This window comes from Labrus bergylta, chromosome 13 (genome assembly GCF_963930695.1).
Source record: "Labrus bergylta chromosome 13, fLabBer1.1, whole genome shotgun sequence".
Taxonomy (NCBI): Eukaryota; Metazoa; Chordata; class Actinopteri; order Labriformes; family Labridae; genus Labrus; species Labrus bergylta.
In genome coordinates, this window is record NC_089207.1 from 13677704 (window position 1) to 13685518 (window position 7815).

Here is a 7815-nt window from a genome sequence, read left to right on the forward strand (position 1 = left end):
ATAGACAGGCAAAACAACACCCCATTCATGACACCTTCAATGAGGGTGAATATGCAAACACCTCATCTGATTCACTTATATCAAGGCTGAAAGTTATGCCTTGTAAAATGTGTGGCTGCTCTGAGGCAGGAATGTGTCAAAGCTGTCTGCCAGGCTTCAGCTCAGAAGCATGACCCTTCTGTAGTTTTTTGTGGCGTTGCTGCCATTTGGATATCAGTAAAGTCTTCTCTCTACAGACAATTGTGAAAAACTTGTTTTACTTTATAGCAAAAAACAAGTACCATTTACGTCTGTGCTTGCTACCTGACTTGTTATCTTGTCCAATTTGCCAACTAATGAATTAGCCCTTGGAGTAATGCCTTTCTCACAGGGATTCAGATGGCAGACAGCAAACTAGATAAACTTTTTCAGAGCATGACATTACAATCAGTTGAGGTTTGCAGTAACAAACAACAACATTGTCGTCCAGAGTTAATATATACTAACCTGCTGCCATCCTCTGCAACAATGTTCACACCTGGATGGTTTCTAGCCCCCTGACACACAACGCAAACATTGATCATTTTAGTAAATCTTTGCACAGCCTCTTTTTTCATTAAAACTCATTATTCATTAAAAATGGATACAACCAGCGCAGTTCCTTCTTTGTCCATGTGAGAATTATCCTAATGTGATTTAAAGAGAATTCAAAACAATGAATATCAATAGAAAAACCTTCTCTACTACAGGCATTATGACATAAAAAAACATGAAATATTTGTATCACATTTTTATTGAATATTGAATATAATAATTTATTATATTTTATTGAATGTATTTAATTTAATTATTTGTTGACAATTTTACATCACTATGATAACACTAGTCAGCGTGTTTTGTTTTGCTGTCCTGCCATTTTGTCAAGTATTTCATGTTGACCACTATGCGACAAATCTGCCTAAACATTATTCATTATAAAGTGACATTATGTCATGCAATAAATGAACACATACTAAACTAGCTAAAAGGCAGGGTCCCTATGTCTTTCTGTTGTTCTTACATTATGTTATGCTTTAAAAATATTACAAATAAAGTTACAATTAAAACCATAGATTGGACAGAAGAAGTGGAAAAGGCAACCAGGTTTTAAAAGAGAAGCTGAAACAGAAATGACTTAAACATAGATTATTTCAGGGTCTGCATGCAACAATCAGCACATCGTGAACCTACATCTCACAAGATTTATTGGTGTAGTAATTTTTCCTTATAAGTTAATGGTTGCAATCGCTTGTTTTAAGTCCTCTTCAAGATGTTCATTTAGTAAAAAAATAGTCTCTTTTGAAGTAAAATCTATCATAACCTATAGTATGTTGTAAAGTGTGGCTACCTGTGACCTCTTGATTACAAATATAAGGCTTCGGCTTAAATCAGAACAAGTTGTCAATGGAAAAATTAGAATAAAAAGTAAGTTGAAATGAAGCCACTAGTTCTGCAGCATGCATTTGTTTTGTAACTAGTTATTGTTCTTTCTTTTATGTTGGACTTCCTATAAGTGGCTCAAGCTTATTTGTCCAATAATAAATGGTTAAAAAACAGCGGGAACAGAAAACGCTGAAAATCTGAGATTACTATTTGTGATGTATAAATGAATGGTGACTCACCCTGCCTGTTAGAAAATACTTAAAATGAGCTATATGATGTGTGTGTGGTAATAGAGAAAAAATGTTGAATTCCAAGTGAAAGCGACTTCTCTTTTTCATCCATTGATTCAAGCTGAAGGACATTCCTATATTTGTTGTATTGTGTTACTTTGAATGAATGGATTACTAATTAATGTTAGAAATGGTTTTTGTTATCAACTTCAACAATGTTTGAAATGTAATGACAGATTTTTTTCTGATTACTATTAAATATTTCTAACTTTTAACTTAAACCTTTTTCTTTTTTCTTTTGTTTATATTTTTCCAAATTTCTATTCTGGCTCTCAACTTTGAAAGCAGCTTAACAATGATAGTGCTTCATATATTTAATAAACCACAAACCACTTGAATTTTAATTTGAAGTTATTTTGTGTGTTTAGTTTGAGCCACAGCTTTCTCACCATCTGTAGCATCTAAAGCTTCAAACAGGCAGCAGAAGAAACAAACATTTGTTTCACTCTTCTCTGTTTTTCATGGTCCTTCCCGTTTTAATCATTAGTTTCTGAAGTAAACACAACAACTGCGCAATTTTGCATAAAATTCACTGAGAATTTAAAAACAATTTATTCATCACACCATTCTCATAAAAAAGAGGCTGATCAGTGCTTCCCCTCATGTGTAGGAACTAACACCATCAGGCACAAAGGCTGTGTTCACACTGCAGGCAAAAAGGGACATCATCTGTTTTCTTCTTGCTCTAATGGGACTCAGGTCAGATTTCTGTTTGAACAGCAAAGTCACGAGAAAACTGATCTTTTCAAATCATATTCAGCCACTCTCATATGTTGATCGGATATTCTCCAATGTAACTTCAGTCTGAACATGCAGGTCAGAATGCATGCAGCTTCCACGTCTGGAAACACGGAGGGAGAGGCGGGGCTTAACATGACAAACCGTGTTCAACAGACCCAGGCATTAACAATCATGGACAAATCTTCTTTCAGCAGATCGTCAAATGTTAACAACGCAGAGCAAACTATGATATTACAACATATGAAGAAGTTAAACATATAACCCAAAACAAAAAAAAGCTGCAGCGGTGAATGCTGGAAGAACTGAGAAAAAAAAAGTAGACCTGGAGCATGAAAATGAAGGCTTATAATATCACTTAGTGCACAATAGATCAGAATATAATAACCCCTGTTTCTCCCCTTCAATTAACAGTTGTATCAAATGTTGTAGATGTCTGAATGTTTAAGATATAATATTTCATCAGCAGCTCTGATGGTATGGGTTACAAAAAGGAAAGAAAAAGAAGGTAGGTTGGTTGAAGTCCGCTGTCACGATAGGGTTAGGGTTAGGGTTAGGGTTAGGGTTAGCCCACAGCGCTCTGTGAGGGTTCGATCTCCAGCTCCCACAGACCAAATGTCAGCGTGTCCTTGGGAAAGCTTTTTGTGACTAGCCAGTGATGTATGTTCATATGTGTAAGTCAAAGTCCAGTATTTGAATGTGTTGCGATGCCAGAAAAAGTAAATGTCGGACTCTAACTAACACGAGTGATTATTTGAGTCACAACATCTTAGGTTTATTAAAAAGCCTCTCTTGAGGCTGATGAATCATAATATCAAGTTTCAGGTTACATAATTTACATATTAAGCAATACTACAGGTCTGTTGGGCAGTGGGCCCATCAGATATCCGTATCCTCTAATTTGACTGTCAAAGTGTAATTACAGACCTTACATCCCGCTTCATAAACTGAATTTAACAACACGTTTTTTTGCTCAATTGCACATCAAACTTTGTAGTTGTAATTTTGTATTCTACACAGGCGGCAGGTTTATGCAGTAAAATCATGACACATGTTTGAGACAATCAGAATGCACTGGACACACACAGTTTCATTAAAAAATATCAAAACAAATGCTGCTTCATTTAAATGGAAGCCCTGCCACTGATATACATGGATGAGTCAGCTGTTTGGGTCCTTTGAGCTAACCCTCAGATCTATACAGATGGTAGATAAGAAGCAGCTTTAACACCCCCCCCCCCCCCCCCCCCCCCCACCAAGATTTTATTTTACCTCAAGGGTAGAAAAGTCTTTTGTCATTGCAGTAATCATTGTAAAAGAACCTGTGTCCATTTGCAGGCAAGCTTTATCAGGGCTAAGAAATAAGGGGTTGAAGAAGTTTCCATTACTTTGAGCTCATGCAGGTTAGGTGCACTCGGTTCTTACTGTTCACTTCAGTCAAGTCATTTTGCATCAATTCCTGCTGTAGCTGCCATGGCTCTCAAGTGGATCTGAGTGGACCCACAATCAGCCTGGATCACGTGGTGCATCAAGTATCACAGAGAAAATAATTGCTTTGAGGCAAAACAGTATGGGCATGGATGGTATGAAAAAATCTGAATTAAATGAATAAAATAATGAATACATAAATGTTATTCTGCTTGCCTGTTACTTAGTCTTAGTCCAAATTTTGGACCAGAACTTAATTTCCACGTATCTATTTGGATCACATCTGGCTGCAAGTCATGGTTTTTTTACTTTGTACATACCGGTACTTAAATATAAATAGTCTATCTGTTGAGTGTTGAGTTCACTTTTGAATTTATAGAGCCATAAAGACCTCCACTTTGCACACCAGAAATTATGCTAATACAGGAACTGTGTTGCAGATGGTTAATCTTATATATGTTATTCTCATTAAGAATCAGTATTATACGTTAATTAAAGTAAAAAAAATAATAATTAAAAAACCAAACATAGAAAAAAAAAGCATGCGGTGTTATCTTTCAGAAGCTAAGAGGAAGTTTATACTCAAACAACGAGTCAAAAAGCAAAGAAGCTAGAGAGAGCAGAAAGATAAAAAAAACTTCTCCAACTCTAAAGCTCCTTCATGTAATCTGAGTGCAACATGTAAAGCTGTGGCCTATCCAGATTAAACCTAACAGTAATTACCCCATCAGAGTGCTCTCCTTCCAGGATAACACATAACTCATGCCAAAGGTGGAGCGATTGGCTTCAGAAAACGATTCATTAGAGGCTATTTATAATAAGGAGCAGCAGGACACAGAAATACTGTTCACATTTATCAGCATGAGGTGTTTGGGCAATAATTGCATCAGCAATTTCAGTTGTTTTGATTTGTGTGTGTGTGCGTGTCTGTGTGTGTGTGCGTTTGTTAATCATTGAAGAATGAATTGAGTAATATCACATGTGGCTAGAAACATCCACACAGCAGGCCCCGTAGTGCTGTTGGCTTACATTCTGCTGCATTACTCCGAGAGGTGTAATGAGATATAAGCGATGTAGCAAACACAGATGTTGCAAAAGGTCCCGCCTCAACTTTACAAACACAGGCGAGTAAATCCTGAGATGTATTTATATTCAGTGTGAAAAGCGACTACAATAGACTGATTTGTGCACTTGTGTCTTTTAAATCATTTAAATATTAGATCAGTGCACTTGCTTTTTTGTACATGGATGATTGTGAATGTAGGTGCTTTGGTTGACATGGCATCTCATCACTCATACATAAACTGGATTCAAATTGTAAGATATGTTTAATTTATGTGTTGGCATATTTCTCATAGGTAGGAAGACACACTTCTGGCTTCTTGTATTTTACAGTCGTTTAATTATCTCAGGGGAAACACAACTTGTATTCCATCCATTTTTTTATGTGCTTTATCAAATGCTCCAATTGTTTTGAGTCTTGCTATGTGACTATTCATCGCTTTAGTTTGGTGGGTGCTGACCCAACCAGGCGCTGTGGGATTAGCTGAAAGTTGGGCTCCCCTGTAGCATTTCGATCTCCATGCTAATCAGCAGGCTTTTTGTTTCCCGATTGCTTCACTGCTGCATGGCCTTTTGTACACCTACATAGCAATCTCCCTCAGGTATTAGTGTGGACTGAGGGGATGCACAACATTTACATACCATGTAGCTCGGCTGGAAAAATTAGGTGACAATAATGTAACAATGGGCCGTGAATATGTGAGATATCAAACAGTTAGTGGGATAAAATATTGCACAGTAACGTGCTATCCATATTGGTCTCATGGGACATTGATCAAAGAACTGGCAACCCACGCTCTATTTTGTATTGTAATGTCCAAAGTGATTTATCTTCTCCGTGGTAGAGTTCATCAGCTACATTGTCTGGTGTTGTATGAAATATCCAAAGATTTAGATTAATCAACATTGCAGAAGTTAGCAGATAGCAACCTGAATAAGGTGGGTTGATGCCCAGCCAAATACCCATGGCCACTGGCAATCTTGCCAAACGATAGGCTAAGATGACCTTCAAACAGCCTTTTAAATGATGATCTATTCCTGTTATTAAGCTGCATGAGAATTATAGATGTATCCAGTTTGTATTTTCTGAAACAGGAATTTGCGTCACTGCCCTGTTTATGCCCTGTAAACACTGACATACTTTAGGGTTCACTGCTGTTTTTCATGTTACATACTTTATATGTTCTATAATCATTTCGCTCTCTCATGTGAAATGTTTGTGGCTTGCAAACATTTCAATTACGTACCATATAATTAAAGTTATGGCATTAGTGAGGGAGCTGTGTTCACTGTCTAACCTCTCAGAAAATAAAGACCCATCGAAATTAATGGATGCTGATGTGTACCTTATACACCATAACCATTACACCATTTACTTTAGCATCATTTTACTCATCCAGGCAGTGTGCTGTGAAGATGAGTCTATACTTGACCATCTGACGTGCAGGGATGAAAACGCCTGTTCATTTATGCTGGCAACTTACAGTTCACTTATAGGTTACTATGTTGGTAAATGGAATGAACTTATATAGTGTTTTTTTTTTGTTCAAAAAAAGTGCTCAAAGTGCTTTTACAGTACACATCAACTTCACCCAACTTCACACCACATTCACACACTGATGGCAGAGGTTGCAATGTAAAGTTAAAGAAAGTTGTAAAGTAACGCGTAACTGTAACACCACAAATGATTTACTTTGAATATCGGCGTTACAGTTACTGAAATTAAAAAGCACACGTTTACTTGTTGATTTATGTATGACATCATGCTGCAACAGCAGCAAGGGCACCTGCATGAGCAGCCCCTGCTGACGCTGCAGTACACTGAGCGAGACAGTGATCATGAGTGAATAGTGGCCATATAAGTCAACAGAACATTTTAAAAGGTGAAGACAGCAGTGCAATGAAGTCTGTGTTCCTCTTCCAACTTCTCTCAATATTCTCAATATGAATATTGTTCTTAAACTTTCAGAAATCAGTGAGCTCAATCCATCCCATTGACCGGCTGCCTGTAATCTTTGAACTGTTACCCAGTAATCCACATCTTGTCTTTAAATCCTTACTTAAACCCTTTAAACACATACAGAAATTTCCTGAAAAACTCCGGAGATTAGTCTACCCGGAGGGGCTTTAGGCTATATGTGAACGCAAACAGCCAACTTTTTTGCGCAGACTTTACCCGGAGTTTCTCCGGCCAGACCCCTAGTATTTTATATTATTATTACTATTCACCAATAAAATGTTTTATCTTTACTTCTCAGAACACATGGCCCTTTCACGGACCGAAAACCCCATCAGACCTTGAAGTGATCACAAATCACTTCACATTCCTGAATGATATTTTTTCCAAGGTGAGCAGGGCTTAAGAGCAGGCAGTGGAGAGTCTGCTGGGTTGTTTTTGGAGTAACATCTATTTCAGTGGCTGGGCTTTACTGAATAACACTTACAATGGGTCCCCTGAGCCACTTTGGCATTTTAGAGCCAATTTTCTGGCTGAATACAGGTATGGGAGGCTAGTCAGGAAATCATAATGAGGCCAAGTCTTGTCAAAGTGTTAGTAAGGGAATAGGAGTGCAAGGTGGAAGATGGTCAGAATCATAACAGCTCTTCTTCCATAACACCATTAGCCACCCGTTGTTTTCTTGTCTGTCAGACTGCTGCCATGTAATCTGCACACCTTTCATGTGGAATACATCTTTCATTAGGTTCACAACAGTTTGTCTGGTGAGTCAAAAGTGACAAGGAATGAGAGAAAAAAAACAAACCAATAACTCATCATTATCAGTTTAGGATCTTAAATCCACTCTTTGACCAATCATGGTCAACTTATAGGAAACACATGCTTGATAAAGGGTTGTTAGAACACATTTTGATCCATAATGGGGGAAACTATTCTGTC